General features: G+C 41.2%; 1 protein-coding gene across 1 annotated transcript in view; it reads left to right on the top strand.

Moving 5' to 3' along the window:
* LOC135703026 (uncharacterized) overlaps positions 1 to 21755 on the top strand; it is a 140269-nt gene that overhangs the window by 22290 nt on the left and 96224 nt on the right. The gene's annotated exons all lie outside the window — the stretch shown is intronic.

A 21755-nucleotide genomic window follows, 5' to 3' on the forward strand; every position in this document is an offset into this window, starting at 1 on the left:
AAGCAGTGAAAAATATTCGATTATTGACTTGAGTGCGTTTAGTTGGTATATAAAAAATGCCTCGTCATGGTTGTTCTGCATGAGACATGTGTAGATTGAGTTTTCTTGATAGGACAATCGAAGCACAATTATTGTTCAACATTGAATCAATTAATTATGATTTTGCTAATGAATTCCGTAGGAAGACCCGTAGCCTAGCCGAGTAGTTTGGGGTTTTCCTATCTGGGGTCGCATATTTAAATTCTGTTTCAATGTTAGATGACACATTCTGCCGTGACGTTACAACGTTGTGACTTATGTTCTTCAGTGTTTTGTTATCTATCTATATTAGACCTGTTCATTTTGAACGAAATGTTCCGAATGTAACGGGTCAACCGTTATTACTGTTCGTCATGTTAATTTGTACTTCTGTGTAAATTTTCAGCAAAATCGATGATGATTTAGAGGTGCTCGAGTGACACTTGCCTTTGATAAAAAAAACACGTATACTGAGGATTCATATTTATGAAAAAATCATATATCAATGAAACAGTCATCGGTCGTCATTGAAAAGCAATGCATCTATGTTCTGTCAATCTAATTGACTTTTATTGGTTCTGTTGTCTTGTGAATTTTAGCTACACGGCCTCTTTTCTGATTTTTATCTCTCAATCTATGAAATATACACGAAAACTATGTTGGAACGAAACTTCTAGAACAATATGAGGAACATTATGCCGTACACTACACATTTTTATATCATATGGGTGGAAAATTCGTAGAACAAATACTTTAAAATTCTTCACATTTTAAGATATCTTCGAGCATGAAACTAAGTGAAAATTCAATAAAATCACTTCGAATAGTCAACCTTTGGCCACAAAGTTGGTAGATAACACATTAAGCTTTGCTATGAAAGTTGTTACAGCAGCTTTCGTTGTTTCAGTCTCGAGATACAAATATTATAAGCCGTAAATTACCTTGAAAACATAAAATTAACTAGAAGCACCTCTAAATCAACACCGATTTTGCTGAAAATTTGCACAAAAGTTCAAATTAACATGACGAACAGTTATCACGGTTGACCCGTTACATTCCGAACATTTCGTTTAAAATGAACAGGTCTAATCTATATATATAAAAATGAATTTCTGTCTGTCTGTCTACCCTTATAGACTCGGAAACTACTGAACCGATCGGCGTAAAAATGTGTATGCAGGAGTTTTTGGGTCCGGAAATTTTTTCTTATGATGGTTCGAGGCCCCTCCCCCTTCTGTGAAGGGGGGGGTGGGGTCCCATACAAATGAAACAGAAAAAGTATAGGATATTTTTTTGAATCTATGCATAAACTCAAGCTAATGTTGAATCCCGAGCAAGGCCGGACACACTCAGCTAGTGTAACATAAAAATGTATAAGTAACCCCTAAGAATACTTGGAATGTGTGATTAATTTTCTATAGTGTATTTGATTTGAGTTGCTAAACATATATTCATAAGCGGCTATGTAGTGTAACGTTACAACGCGCCTGAATTTAAGTTAACAATTATTTTCCTTAAAACCATATTCTTTGATTTGGTAAACAAAGAAATTGAATTGTTTTCCCTTATGAAACCCGAGAAAATTGGTTAAAGGTTAAGCAGCTTCAACTTTTCTTAACGTTACAACACTCATCTTTCTAGCAAGACGATTCTAGTTTCGTTGAAGGGTCACGAAAATTTCCAACAATCCATGTTCGTTTCCTAACGTTTTTGCTTTTATTTTGTTCATTAAACCTTTAATTGATATTTTTCTCTCCCGTAGGCTATTCTTAAGCACCTTTCCGAATATGGGAGAGCTTAATTTCATGCTGTAGCCCTGCATGGGAGACCAAGACAGTTGCCCGAAGTGATGGTATCACATATTCTTCTCGTTCATTTCTTAGTCACGTCGTAGTACGTTTATATAAAGGCACTGTTATCAGGTGTAATACCGGCGGTTTTTGCCGCAATTCACTCTTAAATTTGACTACTAGTTAGATTAAATAAAGTATATTCTATCTCTTATCCAAATTATTTAGGTAAAACGACTAAAAGTGCACTTATCGTATTTTTATTGTTGTTCATTCATTCATTATCATTGAATGAATAACCAAAAATACCTATATTGCAGATGGTATCATAAATAATTTATGTATTGCTTTATTTTGGAAAAGGATGAATGCTTTCGTTATGGCTATGTGTCCTGTTGTGTGTTCGGTTGTGGCATTTGGGAATACCATTTACGATGTCAGGGTACGTTGGGATGGAGTCAGTTGGAAGTATTTACCAAAAACAAAATGTACGTTAGAGAGGAGACTAATCTCGGAATGAAGCATTTTATCACAGAAAAGTGTTACTTAAGACGGACGAATACAGGATTGATTTTGCAGGAAAATGTAAAAAGCAACTTTAGAAGACAGAGAGACATTTTACTTTTAGGCTGATCTCGAGGGAAGAATAGGATGCGGGGGGTCCGCATAGGAAAGCAACTAGGCCTCAAATATGTAGAATAAATCTCCCCATTTACATTCACATACCTGTTTGTATAAAATCTTGTATAGCTTGAACTAATGCAGTGTGGTTTTTTTTTGACGTAGGAGTCTGTGATTTCTATATGGGGGTACACTTTGTGAAAACCGAAAATGGAACATGTAACAAAATTATGAAAGACTTTGAACATTAATAACTCAGATGACCCTGGACCAATCACCAATCGATCAGAAATATTTCCTCGCATCAATAACAATGATTCCGAATGATGATTTTCAACAAAAAACTATTGAAAAAGTGATAATGTCAAGCATTGTCCAATGTACAAAAAAAAGTAATAATTTTACCACTGTTTTCATGAAATAAACGTTCTTCCCAAACCCAGTCGTCATAATCGAGTACCACTTGGTTGCACATCATTCTGCTTTAACCTGAATAATAGAGCGCTGCTGTCTAGCCTCAACTCATTTTCGCTTTGGATGGCGTGGTGACCAGGCAGCAGAAGCATCAATTGCTTTGCATAGGTGGCAGGTTAGGTAGCAACAATGACTGGTCATGGCAAAGGAGGAAAAGGTCCAAGCGTCATCGCAAGGTTCTTCGTGATAACCGTAGTCTGGCTCGCCGTGGCGGTGTAAAACGTATCTCTGGTCTGATCTACGAGGTGTGCTGAAGGTGTTCCTGGAAAATGTGATCCGCCAAGCGTAAGTGGCACTCTGTACGGTTTCGGAGGTTAAATCATTATTAACTTTGGCAACAAACAAGCTTATTACAGTAAAGAGTTGGAATATAATTTATCTGTGTCTGTTCCTCCATATTCAGAACCACACGCCCCCAACGACCACACAAAAAGCTCTCCAGAGTTGTAATCTTGTAACCAAACTTGGAAGCAGGGGTGCAAGTGATTTTGATTGATTCTATTAATCAACTTTCTCTTAAAAAAATATACTACAAATTTGGAACGCCTACAATTCAAACATGGAAAGAGTTAAGATAATAGATGATCGATCAATTAAAAGAACTAAATGCTCTTCACATGTGTTCCGTCCACTAGCGGTCTTACGTCAAGCTTGCGTTCATGCCCCTAGGTACAGACCCTTCTATTTTTTTTTTTTTTGTTAATTATTTGAGAATAAGAGCTTTGTAATATTTCATACTTTTGCTCCTTCTTTTCTATTTAAACCGTTAAACATAGTTAGACTTTAATCTTTTTTCTAATATTTTCGCATATTCGTTCCGAGACAGCTCCAATCGTAGTCAAAATTGTTGAATGTTGGTAGCAAAGTAAACAGGAAGTTTCATTCAAATAGCTTTCAATAACCCTTACTTTATTGTTACTTAGCATTTTTTTCTTGATTTGATTTCCGTTGATCTTGTTTTCCGTGCTGAGCACCAATACTACCGACGCCAGAGAGGCAGCTCTCACACCTGGACCCTACCTATCGACCCATCAACTCATGAACCGGGGACCAACAGCTTCCCTTCCGAAGGAAAGCGTGATCAGAGATGTTATGGCTCAGAACATCCCGGCGGCACCGACTGGGATTGAACCCAGGCCTGCTGGGTATTACTTAGCATTTGCAAGTCATTTTAATCTTTTAAATTTATCAAACCTCTTAACGGAATCCCTTTATAAGGAGCTTTGAGTGTGTAATCGATAAAAGAACAAGGGATCATTTTCGGCGTGTTTCGACAACCGAGGGTTTAAAACGGGTAGCGGTGAATTTCGACAAAAACATTACCAAACCATTGCTTTCGAAGTTTAGATGTTTTGGCCTAGATTTAGTATTCAGCAGCAGGACAAATCAGCTGAAGTCACTGTTAGATTGCAATAAAATCTACATTGCTCAGACGAAAAGGACTTTGGAAACAAGGTTTAAGAAACATATCGCAGAGGTAAAAAAGGCTATCAAAGAGATGGATAAAGGACTTCACTATGAATTTAAATCCAAGGTTACAGAATATATCTTTAAAAGGGGCACAATTTGACAAATGATAACATTAATATCCTGCGGAGTGTATTTTCGCCTTGGAAACTAGACGTAGCAGAAAGTTTAGAAATATTTAAACATAATCCATCAAAATCGTCGAGTTTTTGACGTGTTACTTGATTTCCCCCTTAATAGAGATCAAGAAAACGGATAGTCCGCATCGTGCTCTCTTGCCGTGTGGATCTATGTATTTGCTTTTTGCTGAAGAAAGTGTTACTCTTGAAGACATTTTAGGCATTTTTTGTTCATTTTCAACATTCTGTAGCGGTTCACGTGAAGTTTGAAATTTACATTGTTTTTTTCTTATATGATTTTTTTATGCGGATTTTTATTATATTATGGCTATTAGGTACTATCAGTCAATTTTTTTTAAAAATATTGTTCACTCTTTTGAACTGTTTTTTCGATTCTGTTCTTGCGGTTTTTTTTTTTTTTTCTTTGCGTGTTTTCTGTGGTTTTCGATGTTTGTGGGTGTCTTTATTCGCTCAAATTTTGCTTGAGACGCGTTATAAATACTTTTTTATCCTGTGAATATACTTACATTTCTGAACACACAAAATTGAATAAGTATAGCAAATCATCCATATCTACCTCTTTATTTTCCAACCTTTTAACTATTATCACTGTTACTTTGACTATCCCATGTATTCAGCGACTTTCCTTCCTTTTTTTCAATTCTTTATTTTAGAGGACTTTCCTTACTATCGATATTTTAAAATCAAAATGCATTTGAACCCTTGATGTTTTTGTTCTGTGATGGCAGGGTGATGTCTGTACCCTGATGTAGTATGGACAGTGATTTTCCACTTAAGACCTGGTCCCATGACCTCCTTTTGTGATTGAAAACGAAATCGAATTACTAATACGCCTTTCTCTTTCTTTTTGTTTTCTTTTTCTTATATGTCTTGCTTCTAAACCTTTACGTGTACGTATAGTGTATGAGCTTCAACAATATCAACGAGAGGATAAATGATGAAAATTCTTCGAACAATACAGGAATGACAACATCTTTAGTACATAAGGAAATCAAATTAGAGTATGTACCGATTTATACTGATACAACATCAAAACTATTTTCAGTTAAATCATTTCCAATAACCCTTATTTTATTTAAAGGTCTTCGTTACTTTCAATATTATTGATATTTTTCTTGATAAGTGATGTTACATGTTCCTGATTATGTAATCGCAATACGAGCTGAAAAGCTACAGTGACCTAGTGAGCACCGTAGTTCGAGTTGGCTGTCCATTCATTTTAGCCAATCTACTTACTGAGCACCGTGCTAAATTAATAATGCTCTGAGTTAGCGTGGGGTTGAAACAATTTTAAAATAGGACTTTTCCCCTAGAAGCGCCGGTGGTGTAGTGGTATGCGTGGTTACCTCTCACCCCAGCAGGCCTGGGTTCAATCCCAGTCGACGCTGCCGGGATGATCTGAGGCATAACATCTCTGATCACGCCTTCATTCGGAAAGGAAGTAAAATCGTTGGTCCCCGGTTCATAAGTCGATGGGTTGATAGGTAGGGTCCAGCTGTGGGAGCATTGGTGCTCAGCACGGCAAACAAGATCGACGGAAATCAAAACAAGGAAAAATATATATATATATAGGGTAAGTGCACCAGTATTGGCCATGGGTTTCTGTTTTTGCCACACCCCAGAAAACCGATTAAATCACAATCTTCGTGGATTTTGAGGTAAACATGTTTAGGTACACCGATTAATATGATTTGTACCAACAACTGAGCGCAACTTAACATATCCAAATAGTAAAAAACGTGAAATATCGTCAAAAGGTGGCCAAAATAGGAACATGGCCAGTACTGGTGCATTTACCCTACTATGTTCTAGCTTGATGCTCTATATAAAATGTGTTCAGGCGCTGATATTTTTATTTTTATTGATACATATTTCTTTTCAAGGTTTGGTTGATCATATCACAAGGATTGTTAGTTCATGTCGTAAAATCCAGAATCATTGTATAGTATTGGTGGCCGTCTCTGCAAATTAAAACTTATTTATTTCTATCATTATATTTTCCCTGAAAGCTTACACAAATATTTAATAAAATTTTATGTCCCTTGTATTGATTGAAAAAAAAAAACAATAGTCTGTAATTTACTTGTGACATCAAAACTATGTAACGTAATCATCTGGTCCCAAAAAGTTCAGGCATGAACCTAACGGTTATGAAAATATCATAAAACGCATGAATACATTTCGAGATAAAAAAATGTCGACTTCATTTTCAGTTTGGGTCCCGAAAAATTCAAACGACCTTCATTAGGAACGACACGTGCATCTTTTGTTGCGTGCCGTTCGCAATATATAAGTAGATACTGTAGTGCACGATATTTTGTTGAAATAAAATTCGAGCCAGTTTGAGATGATTACGTGTTATTTTTACGCATAATATGAGACCATTTCTATGCAGAGCAGGGATGTTAGTAACATAAACGACGCGAATGACTCAAGAATATATCTTATATCTTATGTAAATAAAGGACCTGGAGTGAATAAAACTCTGATTTACCCTCCTATTTCTTAATTGCATGCAAATTTCTTCGAAGAATACTGAAATCTCTCAACAAACCAATCGATATAAAAGTAACGCCGCCGAAGAAGAGGTACGCCGAGACGCGAAAAATGGTATTAAGGTGCTTACAAGCATCTCAACTCGTTTTTATAGATTATATATCAAAGTTTGTAAACTTAATTTTTTATTGCTGATCGAACATTTCTGTTAGAGCACGAGGAGCACCTCTCGCTGCTTTTATTTTGACTGTTTGCCAACGAATGATGCTATTTATCGCCTTCGCCCTGTTTGTGTGTGGGCTCCAAATTTTACCACCCAGATTTTTTAACTTCGGTCTCGACCGAGGGAACCTGCTAACAAGCCTTGTCAAATCAAATTGAACAGCAAAATGTTTTCAATAACAGAAAACAAATTGGATTTCACCGATCGGCGCGAGGCGATGATTTAGCACAAATTGTAAAGCGCGCGTGTTGTGTTGAAGCTTTCTTCGATCCGAAATGAAATATATGGGAGCCAAATGAAAGTTCAATAAGAAATGATGTTTTCACAGTTCAAAGTCCTAAATCTTGATAGTTGATCATTCATCTAGCTATCTACTACAATGTTGTGCAATGCAATATCTATGTATCCGGTTTTGTTCTACAGAATATATGGATCTCAGTGGTGCGTATATCAAAAACCACGAGTCGGCACGAGCCCAAATTGGGCCTTTGTACAGACTACCATTCAATCTAGCTACCTTTACGATAAACTACCGGGCACGCTATCCTTTCAACTGCCGTTTCGCATGTGTTCATTACGAGGATACGGAACAAGTACGCACTTGTAAATTGTAATAGAGGTATCATCTCTGCTTTGTTACACTACTTGAAGCTGAACGATGACGTACTTTCTTCGATGAACGTTCGTCGGCTTCCATCATCATCATCGTCTAGTAGAATGGAAAATGGGAACCCATTCTACCACACCATGACAGCCATGGAGAATGTTGCACGAGATGAAAGGTAAAGGTATAACTGTACGCACATAGAAGAGCAATAGAGGATGAGCACATAGCCAGTATCAAGTCAGTCCTTTGCTACCCTTTCATCTAAACAGAATGAAAATATTACCGCGGGGACTAATGAAGAGCTTGTTCGAGTGACTGGTTGCAACCCCAACCACTCGCTTCAATAGACAGACACACGGTCCAATTTCGGATCACTGAAAGCAAGCAACGCAGAAGCCCCCTCAGGCCGTCATGCCACGCCTGTATGTGTGTAAATCTTCCATCATCGAGTTCGAGTCAAACTAGACTAGGTTTTTGCAAATGTATTTCATCAAATTATACAATGTTACCAATGGAAACGAGGCAGAAATGATGGGTTTTTAGCACTGGACCAGTATATGTGTATAGCTAGTATTGAAAGAGACGAACCCGAATCTATAAAAAAAATGCATCGAAGATGTCGAAGCGGTCATACCTGCCAACAGAAAGGCCGTTTCGTCCCACTGCGGTGCATCTCTACGGTGACGAGACCTGGACTATACTCGTGGAGGACCAACCGCCTAAATTTAAAGATAAGAACAATAGTAGGGAAGTTTCCGTTTTATGAAAAGTGCAGGAGCAGGAAACGAACCCACACTGCATAGTGAACACAATATTTGCGCCTGAACAACGGTTGTTGCCGCTAGCTACACGGTCAGGAAACTCACATCATGTATCAAAGCGTATCAAATGTTTCTTACTCATTGCATGATATTGATAGTGATATCCTCCTTACTCAAAACAGCGACGAATAGAAAATCAGCTTAACTCAGATGTTATTATTGTTATATGACGACGATTATAAAACACGCAAAGTTGCATCTTTGCTCCGAAAACAAGACACTTGACAGACGAAATCCCCCAGAAACACAAACAACCGGGAGTGTGCAAAGTTGCAATACCGGAATAGCAAACTATGGTAACAAAATTTCACCCGCAACAGCCAGGAGAGTAACGGAAACAGTAGGTACAAGGAGAAGCTGTATGTATGAGCAAATAACTTTTAATACCGTAAGCGCAAATTGCATAGAAAACAAACAAAGCTCCAACTCCCCCCAAACGAAACCGAAAATGTGTGGAAGCACAGTGGCGGTTTGCATCCAGATTGTGATACTGGGAAGAGTAAGCCAGTGTACAAGTGTCTCCGCATTTCCCAAAACTATAGGATCCGGAACAGGAGTGGCTGCGGTTGGTAAATGCATACGTACGTACACACTCTTACACACATATCTAACCACTTCTGAGACAACGACGCAGGATGAGCTTGTGCAAAATAACCGAAGCATATGAGAGGTAAAGGGTGTCCACGATGAAATTGCCACACACAAAATTGATTCGCAAAATTCGAGTTTTCATCCGATTGCCATCAAATTTTCAGGGATTGAGAAATAACTATTAAACTACATTTTACCATTTTACTCGTATTTTATTTACAGTCCATACGCAAATGCCCGCACCTTGGCCTTAACCCCGGCCATAAGATTCTGCACAACCTATGAATCAACCGTTTTTTGCATGTAAACCCATACTTTCTTCAGTTCCTCGACTGTCTTCACTACCTTAGGTCGTTTAAGAAGGTGCTGCTTCATAATCGCCCAGTACTTCTCGATGGGGCGGAGCTCCGGAGTGTTGGGAGGGTTGAACATTTTCGGCACGAAATTGACCTTATTGTCCGCATACCACTTCAGCACGTCCTTGGAGTAGTGGCATGAGGCCAAATCCGGCCAGAAGATTGTTGGGACGTTGTGGGCCTTCAGGAGAGGAAGCAGCCGCTTCTGGAGGCACTCTTTTATGTACACCTGTCCGTTCATCGTGTCCTGGGTCACGAAAGGTGCACTCCGCTTCCCGCACGTGCAGATGGCTTGCCAAACCAGGAATTTCTTCGCAAATTTGGACATCTTCTGAGTGCGGACATGCTCCGGAACGCTGAACTTATCCTTGGCCGTGAAAAACAGGTTGCCGGGGATCTGTTTCAAGTCGGCCTTCACATATGTTTCGTCGTCCATGATGCAGCATTCAACTTTCGTCAGCATGTTGAGGTACAACTTCCTGGCACGGGTTTTGGCGGACTTGTTCTGCTTCTCGTCGCGATTAGGGGCCTTTTGTACCTTGAACGTTCGAAGACCAGCCTTAGTTTTGGCCTTCTGGACAAAACTTCGGCTTAGGTGCAGCTTCTTAACCACATCCCTAACGGAGGCGTTTGGATTTCGGTTGAAGGCCCCAACTACGCGGTTGTGATTTTTGGTGTTGTACGGAATACTTTTTCCTTCACTTCTGGGCTTCCGATCGGTGGTCAACCGTTCCTCGAACCGCTTAATCACTCGCGACACCGTGGAATTCGCGATTCCCAACGTTTTAGCGATGGAACGATGCGAGAGATCCTTGTTCTCGTGATGAATGCGCAAGATTTTATCACGCACGAGCTGTTCTTTCGACTCCATTTCCGCGAGTTTTGATCACAGGACTTTAAAACTTGCAGGATGTAAATAATGCACTATGAACTAAATCCACCCAAATTTTCATTAAATTCTAGCCAACGGTTAAAAAGTAAGAGCAATTTCATAGTGTGGCAATTTCATCGTGGACACCCTTTACATGAGTACGAAAGAAAGAGTCCACTCCGGTGGGAACACCATGCAAAACGAGACCAGTTTGTGGGAAACGGTGTGTTGTGGCAATTTTAACAGGATTTCTACTCATGCTCATACCCTGACGAGCGAAAACCGGAAATCAAATTTGAGCGGGTGAGAAAGATTCGGATGCACTTTATTTGCTGTTTATTATCATTATGATTTTAAATAAAATGCAAAACAGTTTTGCTACATCGGGTCCAGGATAGAGTTCATGAAGTCTCTCGCATTCGCTAGGATGAGAAAGGGCTCTTACCAGTCAACCGGCAAACGAGCCAAGTGGTTATAATATTTCGTGATATTTTCATAGAGCTCAAGTGGTTGATGATGGTTTGCTTGCACGTTTTGCCATGTGGCAAAAGTCCAAAAACGTGCGCGTTCAGCTGAAATAGCGTGCTTCTTGTTTGGGACGGTGAGGTTGTGCTGGGAAAACATATTAGATTATCCCAGTAATCCTATTCAGAGGGCGATATTTTACAAGTATCTCTCGAAGCGACGACATTGTGACTAACCGAATCGACAATGAAGCATTCCCGCGAGGCAACTTATTTATGCGTTAATGTTTTTGAAACTCAAGTGGCTCACAGCGCTCTCTGACAGAATAAAATAATTAGCGACACGACCACACGGATCTGGGGTAGGCTGAATAACTGCGATACGGCTACTGACTGGATGCCGACTGGTGCTAGAGTTTATAATTTCGAAAGCCATTCAAAACACTAGACCTGGAACGATGAAATTATAAGTTTTAATTTTTAAAGTGGTATTATTATCACGCAGAAATGTTTAGCGGTTAATTAACCACAATCAGCTAAAGATCATTTAACTTATCCTCACTCACTTCTGCCTACTGTCTGGCTATGGTAGATGTATGTGTATGCGTTCGAGTGGTTGTGACTACTGCCTTCTCTAGGCTTCCCTTATTGAACTAATAAGGGAAAGGGGTAGCACGCAGCATGCCCTAACACACATATCAACCCATCGAACGAGGTCCGTGCGTGTGATAGCCGGTTTTATTGTTTTGGGGCCAACCATCGGAGACTATTGGCCTGGGTGAGATGCTTCAACTTGGCTGCAGTTAATTTATATTCCGCGAAATTAATTTTCCAGTTTCCTCGCGGACGGCGACGCGGATAATTTTCGCGATATGGGCTGTTATCAGTCCATGTTTTTATTCACGCATGCTGGATAGCATTTACATTTTTATTGTTTTAGGATAATGGAGGGAAATATTGGAGTGAGAAAGCTTGTAACCATGCGGTCTGCACGCTATAAGCCTTGGGTCATTTGCATGCGCTGCTACGTGCGGATCTCTTAATTACTAGTGCTGAAGTCTCGTTAGCCAAATGAGCTCCAACAGAAGAATAAAAAATACATACTTGTTCTAGGAAAACACACAATCATAGGTGTGCACACATAATTATTTACATAATCATTGAAGTCAGGGACTTTTATTGAAGATTTTAAAATATTGCTAAAGTTTTTTAAGTGACCACTGTTAACAGACTCATGCCAGAAAGTATTAATCCGAACCCAATAGTTTCATTCCTTTAGTTAACGTCGGCCTCTGCTCCGCAATCTAGTGCCAATCACCGCCGGACATCGATTGCCAATTGCCTTCTGAGGGTATTTTTTCCATAATTTTGCAGGGAGCAAACTTCATAAATATTTAGTAAAATTTAAGTTTCATCCACAGAAACTATCAATTTTAATTTGATAATAAACTCTGTCGAATTCTTGTTCTAAGCTAGAACAGCAGCTCAACTCCAATTGAACAGCCTTCAAATTAGTTTGAGTGAGTTAAATTTGTGACACGTAAGAGTTGATTGACAATAGATTGGTTGTTTGGAGGCGAACCAGCCTAAGGCTGAAAGCCTCCTAAATAAAGCTAAATAATAATAATAGATTGGTTGTTAATTTATGTAGTAGATATGTGAATTTACTAGTATTTAGTCCTGTATGAATTGATAAATCTTTCCAATGAATCTATCAGATGCAACAGAAAGACATAAATGCGGAAAATCGTTAACAACAAACAATTAAGTCTTAAACAAACAAACATTTCGCTAAACGACTTTCCAGTATCCCCATAATGTTGTTCCATCTTCCCAATGCGCCGCATTTATTGGTGCTCATGCAAATTTTTCCAAATTAAAACTCGTTCGTCTCAAATCGATTCTGGATAGCAACGGCCCAGGCCGGTTTGGCCAACGGGCGTCGTTATGCGTGATGGATCAAGAGCATTCGACGTAGATCGTCCAACGGCACCAGCAATGCCATCACCATCATCATCATTCGTCAGAAGAACTGAGAAGCAATAGGACCGAGTGTTGGAACTGAAAGAGAAAGAGGGAGAGAGTTGCCGAGAACAAAAAACAAATGGCACTTAATTTGCATATATCGACAAATTGTAAATCAATTGCAGCAGTTCCGCTGTCCGCATCTTTCTGTACTACCTGTCTCCTTTGGGGCTCGAGGGGACAGACCATACATTCATATCCATCCAATGCAACAACAACGCATTCATACTTGTCGAACCCGTTGCTGTTGCTGCCGCTGCCGTGCGCTTTATTCAAATGATGGCAATAATCATAAAAACGCGAATATTATTTGCCATTTTTTATTCCAACACGCCACGTATCATCACCCATCGGCAGTAAAGTGTTATATATTAAAATATAAATTCAACAGTTATTTCTTGTCCCTCTCATCACGAATTGTTGTCGTTGGGTTTTGTTTGCCTTTCCCGATTTTAAACGCACGCCCAATTTTATTAGCGATAATCACAATAAAAAGAGCAACTTAAATTGTTCGACATTGGTTTTTATTGGACGTTGCAAATTCGGGTTACTAATTTGCTTTCCTTAATAACTATAAGATAAAATGCATTTGGAATTGAAAGGGTCAAATGTTCACATGGTGTGTTTCCAGCATTGGGGGTTTGTTTAAGAAATGGTTTGAATTAAATCCTGAATTTTTTCACCGGTGGTGAGATCTGACATGTTACAGGTTACAGATTTAAAAGTTGATACAAACATATCATGAAATTTGGGGAATTTCCTTAGCTCAATTGGCATAAGTCGGTTATGGCGCAGCTATAAACGAGGCTCTGTAGAAGGCGGCTGGATTCGATTCCCGGCCAGGATTGTGAAATTTCTCGACTTGTCTGGGCATACAGTATGATTGTACTCGCCACACAATATATACTAATGAAAAAATGGTACAGGCTTATAAAGCTCTCGATTAATAACTATGAAAGTGTTCACAGAACACTAAATTGAGAGCTGGCGTAAAGTCCCAGTGGGACGTTATATAGCCAAAGAAGAAGAAGAATCATATTAAAATTTTACTACAGTCAGATGCTGCCCACTTCCCGGAACATGTCCGTGTTAGGACAGATTTTTTGAAATTTTTTGATGCAAAAATATGTAAATTCAGATGCAGAATACAGTATACAGATTTTTTATGCATACATATTATACGGAGTTTTGAATTTTTAAAGGAGAAAAAGTTTTTTTTTATATATTTTATTGGCGAGATTTTTGGGTCGTTGGATGAGAAAGATTTTTAAACGCGTAATAAAGATGAACACAGCAAAAAATATTTTTTTATATTACATCCAAGAGGATGCACTTCAATCATGTCGAAAATCTCATGTAATTTTTATGGCCACAAAAATAAACAAACGCAGTAAAAGCAGTTCATGCACTGTATTAATGACAATTTTGTCCTTTTTGGCAAGAAATATTACACCATATTTTCGGTACGATTCAAGTGCATCCACTTTGATGTGATATTAAAATTATATTATTTGAATATTTCTTGAAAAAAAATCTCGTGTAATTTGATTTGTTGCATAATGGTCCTAAGGTCCAATTCTGAACACTTCCCGGTGGAATCCGGTTTGATTGTGGTATAAGTTGTTTTCATTTGAGGTTGCACAAAAATTACTCATATCTACAAAAGTAGAGGCCGTATACTTGCAAATCTAAAATTACTTTATAATTTTATAATATAATTCAGTCTTAAAAGTCCGTAAACAAATTTAAAAAATCCATTGGAAATATTTTTAAATAAAATAAAATATCTTTGATCTTTTCGGTCACGTCCTTCTTAAAAAGTAACCAATAAAAAAAAATTTGTAGGTTCTTTTATTATCTTAGAAATTGTTTTCTTATGGTATTTAGGGTAGTGCTATATAGAATGGAACTATACGTTTAAAAATATATGGGAATTCAAGAACAACATGTGAAAAGGGCATACAAGCTTTTTGTAAACAAACCTTCTTATGCCTTTTTCTTGCCACCCATATGACACCAACGCAAATTATTAGCATTAGCGGGTAGAGAAAGCTTTCCCCTTTCCGATGAAGTTGTTGGTTTGCGTGGGCGACCCTCGGTTGGCGAGAAAAGGGCATAAAAAGGTTTGTTTATAAAAAGCTTGTATGCCCTTTTCACATGTGGCTCTTGAATTCACTACCCGAAATTTCATAAGAGCACTTGTTTCGGCCATGATGCATCGCCCTACGTTGCGATGTTGACGGTTGTGAAAATCAGCAAGGCGAAGAGTTTTCCGGAACATACATCAAACACTGCAGTTACCTTTTGGTTCACCTTTTTATTGCCTCCGAGAGGCATACTGCCTGCTCGGAGGATCAACTACATAGCTATGACATTGGCAGAGCCTGTATGAAGTTCGAGTAATTTCAGTAAAACGCTCGATTTTCAACTGTTTTCGTAGTACACACTTTCAAGATTTCAGAGAGTCACAATCCACAATTTAATGGTCGCTGAGCACTTGCGACTTCGTTTTTGATTTATTTATTCGATTATTTATCCAAATATATTAAATTTTTGAGCAGCCTTGTATGATATTGAATATACATATGAAGATTTTAAAGCGAATATGTAAAAGTATGGCTCTTGTCTGCAAAAAATCATGTGTTTCATCAAATTTCCTATCTTTTAGCTATATTTAATTAACTACACAGTGTTAAGAATAAAACATAATTGGATAAACTTTTCAAGTGACCTATTGTAGGTTGTTAGTCTAGTCGAGTACAACATGAAGTCACATTTGAAATTGTTTTAAGTTAGAACTGCTAACACCCCCAAAATTTAAAGTTATTGTTAAAAACAACAATTATGAGCTAGTGATCACATACTATCAAGAGTAACTCAATAATTTTTTAACCAATTTTTGATTTTTATAACGTATAGATAGATTGTATAGATTTTTCTCCTTTAGCTTACTTAAATCTTTGGTTTTTATTAGTTAGGTAGGTTCCGATTCAACACATTGTAGTTTCATTTTTATACCTATGATCTTGACTTATTTTACCTAGGGGATGAGTACTTAAGGGGGTTAGATTTTGATAAGTTCTTTAGTGGGTGTCGGGGACCGTCCCGACCGATTGCTGATGACTTCCACTTGCCAGGCGAACGTTCCCTTTATCCTCCTTACTTGATCCTGTTGCCTTCCGTCATCCGTAGACCTTCTTTCGCTAGCACCAACTACACCAATGTCCACACAAAATACATTTTATTGCCACTAAAACACCGAGCTAAACACTACATCGAATTTTATTAATATACACTAATTTATTACTTTAATTAAAACTAAAACATATATTTTTTGCGTATGGGGTTCGCCCCCGGTCGACTACTCGCGACGGTGTACTTTCTAGACTAATTAATTTCCTATATTTACATTTCTATCGCATAATTCTACTTCCCACATTCTTCGGCGAGAAACTCTCTCCTTCTCCGTGCAGTTCGTGCGTAGTAGTGAGTGACCACGGCGAATCGGTTCACTACCACTAGCCACCACACTCAACCGATTTTTAGCACCGTGGAGTACCTAAACTTAGTCAGTGCGGTTGGCTGCATCCGTAGTTTCATGCTGCTCGCAGACATTCTCACCCACCCTGAAGTTACCGGGAAAACTTCTGAAAATAAAGAAAAGAAAAGAACTCCTTTCGACGCACTGGACCACCGATTCAATTTTGATCTGAGGTTTGGTTTTGCTCTGGTGACGGTAGTAAACACAATTTTGCTACCGGACGTTTCATCGAACCGGTTGATGTTCGTACTGTAACCACTCTAGTGACTCCATCATCACCTGGGTGAAGTTCTTGTATACGACCCATCTTCCATTGTGTGGGTGGTTGATTTGTGTCAACAATAACAACAAGTCTGCCGATTTGCATTTCTGCTGCTGGCTGCCAATTTTTTGTTCGTGATTGAAGCTGCGTTAAATATTCACGACGCCAACGTATCCAGAAATCTTGGAGCTGCCGCTGGACTAATTGCCATCTGGATAGACGATTCATCTGAACATCGCTCAAATTTGGATCTGGCATAGCATGTAGTGAACCTCCCGTCAGGAAGTGTGCCGGTGTTAATGGCTCAAGATCAAGAGGATCATCCGATAATGATGTTAATGGCCTTGAGTTCATGCATCCCTCCACCTGTGCTAAGAGAGTGACGAAATCTTCTTGCGACACTGGATTTCCACCGAGAACTCGTAGAAGGTGGTACTTCGCAGAACGTACCGCTGCCTCCCATAATCCTCCGAAATGTGGGGCGCTCGGGGGGTTAAAATGCAAAAAAATACCTTCATCCGCACATTCCTTAGACACCTTCTCACGATGTGTTTTATCTTTCAGCATCGCGAATAGCTCCTGGATCTGGTTTCTTGCTCCTACAAAATTCGTCCCGTTGTCCGAATAGACATCTGTGCATCGTCCTCGGCGGGCAAAGAATCTCCGCAAAGCCTGTAGAAACCGTTCCGTCGACAAATCTGACACGAGTTCCATATGAACCGCTTTCGTTGCCATGCACACGAAGATCGAAACGTAGGCTTTGGTTGGTTGTCGTCCACGTCCTGCTCGAATGTATACTGGTCCGAAGAAATCGACCCCAGTCTTGGAAAACGGTCTCGAAACCGTAACTCTAGCAGCCGGTAACTCGCCCATTTGCTGCTGGATGATCGACGGTCTCGCTCGAAAACAACGCTGGCACTGACGAACAACCTTCCGCGCAAGATTTCTACCGCCTAGTGGCCAATATCGTTGCCGAACCGTACCCAAAAGTAGTTGGGGTCCAGCGTGGAGATGTTTGTGGTGATGATAGCGTAGAACTAATTCCGTGAATGGATGTCTAGCCGGTAAAACCATCGGATGTTTCATCTGCTGTGATTCCTCAGAGTGCGCTAGTCTACCACCAACTCGCAGGATGCCGTTTTCGTCGATTCGAGGGTTAAACCATCGCAAGGGCGAATTTCGACGAACAGAAGAACCTGACGACAGATGCTTGATCTCCTCCGAGAATGACTCCGCTTGCACCTTCCGGATGATCGCCCATTCGGCTAGTTTCAGCTCGCTAGCGGATAGAAAACCTGTCCGTCTTTGTTCTTCTGGACACCGTAAGTTGTCCATGAAGCGTAGCCAGTAAGCTGTTGTACGAATTAGCCTAGTAAACGATGAGAACTTCACTAAGTAATCCGAAACGAACTCCTTTTCCATCGACGAAGCGCAAACCACCACATTGCGTCGTCGTTCTAATTCTCCTTCTGGTGGGTTTCCAGCTCCTTTCGGCCATTCTTCGGGAGGATCCTCTAACCAGGTAGGCCCATGCCACCATAAGTTGTTCTCGACAATGTCCCTCGGAGCGATTCCACGTGAAATTAGGTCAGCAGGATTGGTGATTCCCGAAACATGTCGCCAATTGTTTCCCTCTGTCAGCGCTTGAATTTTGGCGACCCTGTTCGCCACGAAAGTGGTCCACGTACCTGGAGGAGAACGAATCCAGTGGAGAACACAGGTTGAGTCCGACCAGAAGTGAACGCTGCCGTCTGCCTTCAGAGATTCCGCTACCCTTTCCCAAAGCTGAGCCGCTAGAAGCGCACCACATAGCTCCAACCGTGGTAGCGATTGCACCTTGAGAGGTGCTACCTTCGATTTCGAAATCAGAAGGTGCACCGAAACCGAACCATCTTGTCGTTCACTCCGAACGTAGATTGTCGCACCGTAAGCGAGAATTGATGCATCTGAGAAGCAGTGGTATTGCACGGACACCGCTCTTGGTGCTACGACACACCGTTGTATGCGAAGCATATTCAGTGCGGGAATTTGCTTATGAAATGCTCGCCATTCCTCACCCACCGTTCCAGGTAGTGGGTCGTCCCATTGCAGACATTGCCCGTGTTCGCCTTTCAAACACCAGAGTCTTTGCATGAATATTTTTGCTGCTGTGATCGTCGCACCGAGCAGTCCCAGTGGATCGAACAATTTCGCAATGAAGCAGAGCACTTGTCGCTTCGTTAGGATCTGGCCATCCGTTAGTGGTGGTATCGTGAACGAGAACTTGAAACAGTCCACGTTGGGAAGCCAGGTCAAACCCAATGTTTTCACCTCTGCATCCTGGTCCCAGTCGATCCCATTAGAATCCGGTAGCGCCAAATTCTCCTTGGGAATGTCTTCAAGAACAGCTGGACAGTTGGAGGCCCATTTTCGCAACTTGAATCCTCCACTGTTCATCATTGCGTCGATTTGTCGCCTCAATTCGACCGCAGATTCGACGTCGTCCGCTCCAGATATAACGTCGTCCATATACACGTCCTCTTCTACCGCTGGTGCAGCCAAGGGAAACTGCTCTCGTTCATCACTTGCCAGCTGCTTCAACGTACGAGTCGCCAGGTACGGTGCTGATTTGGTGCCATATGTCACCGTCAGCAGTTCATACGCTACAACGCTTCCATCGGTTCCCAACCAAAGAACGCATTGAAGAGGAGTGTCGACCAAGTTCGTCCAAATCTGTCGGAACATCTTCTCAACGTCGGCTACAACCATCACCTGACGTGTACGACTGCGGAGAACAATCGACCGTAAATCCTGTTGTACCACAGGTCCAGCATAGAGCGCATCGTTCAGTGAAATCCCAGAAGACGTCTTGCACGAAGCATCGAAGACCACCCTGACTTTGGTCGTGGTGCTTGACTCCTTGATTACAGGATGATGTGGCAGGAAACATCGTTTAACTGTCCCCTCCTCTTTATCGTCCACTCTTCTCATGTGACCGAGCTCGAGATATTCGGTCATGAAGTTGAAGTACTGCTTCTGAAGGTCTGGATCCTTTTCCAGTCGTCGTTCCACAGCTCGAAGACGTCGTAGCGCGATGTCTCTCGATTCGCCTAGTTCCGCTAAAACATTGTCGTTCTTAGGGAGAGTGACGGTGTATCGGCCTTCCGAATTCCGTTCGACAGTGCGCTCGAATTGCTCTTCGCAGCGCGTCTCGTCCGGAGATAACTTGTTGACGGCTCCCACTTCCTCGCAGGACCAAAACCGTGCCATTAGCTCCTCCAGATTGCTCGATACCGACATGTTGCATGAATATCTCACACCATGATTTGATGTAGCGACCTCGCCTGTCACTATCCATCCGAAAACTGACTCGGTGAGTACTGGCAGACCGGTTCCCAGCGGAATCTCCCTTCCGGATGGGAAGAAGCTGAAGAAAGCTTGGATGCCCATGACCAAGTCGACCTTTCTCGAGCGGAAGAATTCAGGATCTGCAAGTTCGATGTCTGCCGGTATGTCCCATCCATTTGCCTGCACTGTAGAAGTGGGCAGACAAGCTGTGACCTTCGGCAAGACGAGAAAATCCATCGGTCTAGAGTACGACGAGACTCGAGACTTGACGACGGCTTGAATCTTTCGTGTGACCCTCGTTCCGGATTGTCCGATGCCCAATATCGAAATATCCACCTTCTGGCTAGCAACCTTCATCAACTGACTCAGACCTTCAGAGATGAAGTTGCATTCCGACCCGGAATCTAATAGCGCGCGTGCCGGATAGCGAGAACCTTGGTTGTCCTCGATTACAACTACTGCCGTAGCCAGAAGTACCTGCGATGTCGGAAGCTGCGCCGTGTTTGACGATGCTGTCTCGACCGATGCTGCATTCCCTGCCTTGGGATCAAAACTCGAGTCGTTCCGGTTGCCAGTTTTACCCGAATTGGCCTTCTCGGGTGATCCATTCCTACTGCTTCTTCCTTCGCCCTTGAAGCACAGCAGTGTGTGGTGTCGAGCCTTGCAGTTGCGACACGAAAACTTCGACGAGCAATCTCGAGCTAGATGTCCTCGTTTGAGACAGTTTCGGCAGAGTGACTGTGCTCGTAGAAACGACTCCCTGCTGGACAGCGACATTTTCAGGAAGGCTGGACACGTATGTAGTCCATGAACCTCCGTACACGATGGGCACTTAGCGGTGTTCCACTGTACGGCGTTGTGGCTAACCTTCGGTGAAAACGACTTCCGTCTGGGTTGTTGTGGCTCGTTTTTGGGTTCTGCCTTCGCTGGTAGAGACTCCAGGATTTGAATTCTCCGATGTAGGAACTCCTGCAAGTCCTGTAGAGTGTCTTGCTCCTTAGCGGACGTGTGTTCCTCCCAGCCACGTCGAGTGACTGGATCCAGACGAGAACTCAGCAGTTCTACCAGCAGCAAATCCTTGTATTCGGCTGGTTCAATGACTTGATCCAATATCTGAATCGCACGATCGAATCCATCAGCCAGTTTGTGGAGATCCGTGACCGATTCCTTGGTAAGTGAAGGCAGTTTCACTAACGCTTGTACTTGCTTCCTTTTCAGTAGCTTGCTGTTGTTGAAGCGTTTTAGCAACGACTCCCAAGCTATTTTATAATTTTCGCTAGTTATCTTCAGCGGATCGACTAGCGCCTTAGCTTCGCCTGCTAAGCAACCCTTCAGATAGTGAAATTTCTCCACATCCGGAAGTTCTGCCTTCTCATGGATCAAGGACGTGTAGAGATCCCTGAAACTCAGCCAGTCATCGATGTCTCCGTCGAAAGTCTGCAGCTTGATTTGCGGCAGGCGTACACGGTCCATTGTACCATGTGTACTAGCGGTGTCTGCACTCCGTGTTGACTGATTTAATGCTGATTCTTCCTGGAACTTCTTGGCCTTCTCCATCAAGAACGATTTCGCATCGTAGTAGCGATTCTCAAACTCCAATTGCTCATTTTCGACACCTTCTTGCTCTTCGTAGTCCTCATGCGATTCGATTTCCCAAGAAG

This window comes from Ochlerotatus camptorhynchus, unplaced genomic scaffold, assembly GCF_037179485.1.
Source record: "Ochlerotatus camptorhynchus isolate MF236.1 unplaced genomic scaffold, CSIRO-AGI_Acam_v1.1 ptg000205l, whole genome shotgun sequence".
NCBI classification, from domain to species: Eukaryota; Metazoa; Arthropoda; class Insecta; order Diptera; family Culicidae; genus Ochlerotatus; species Ochlerotatus camptorhynchus.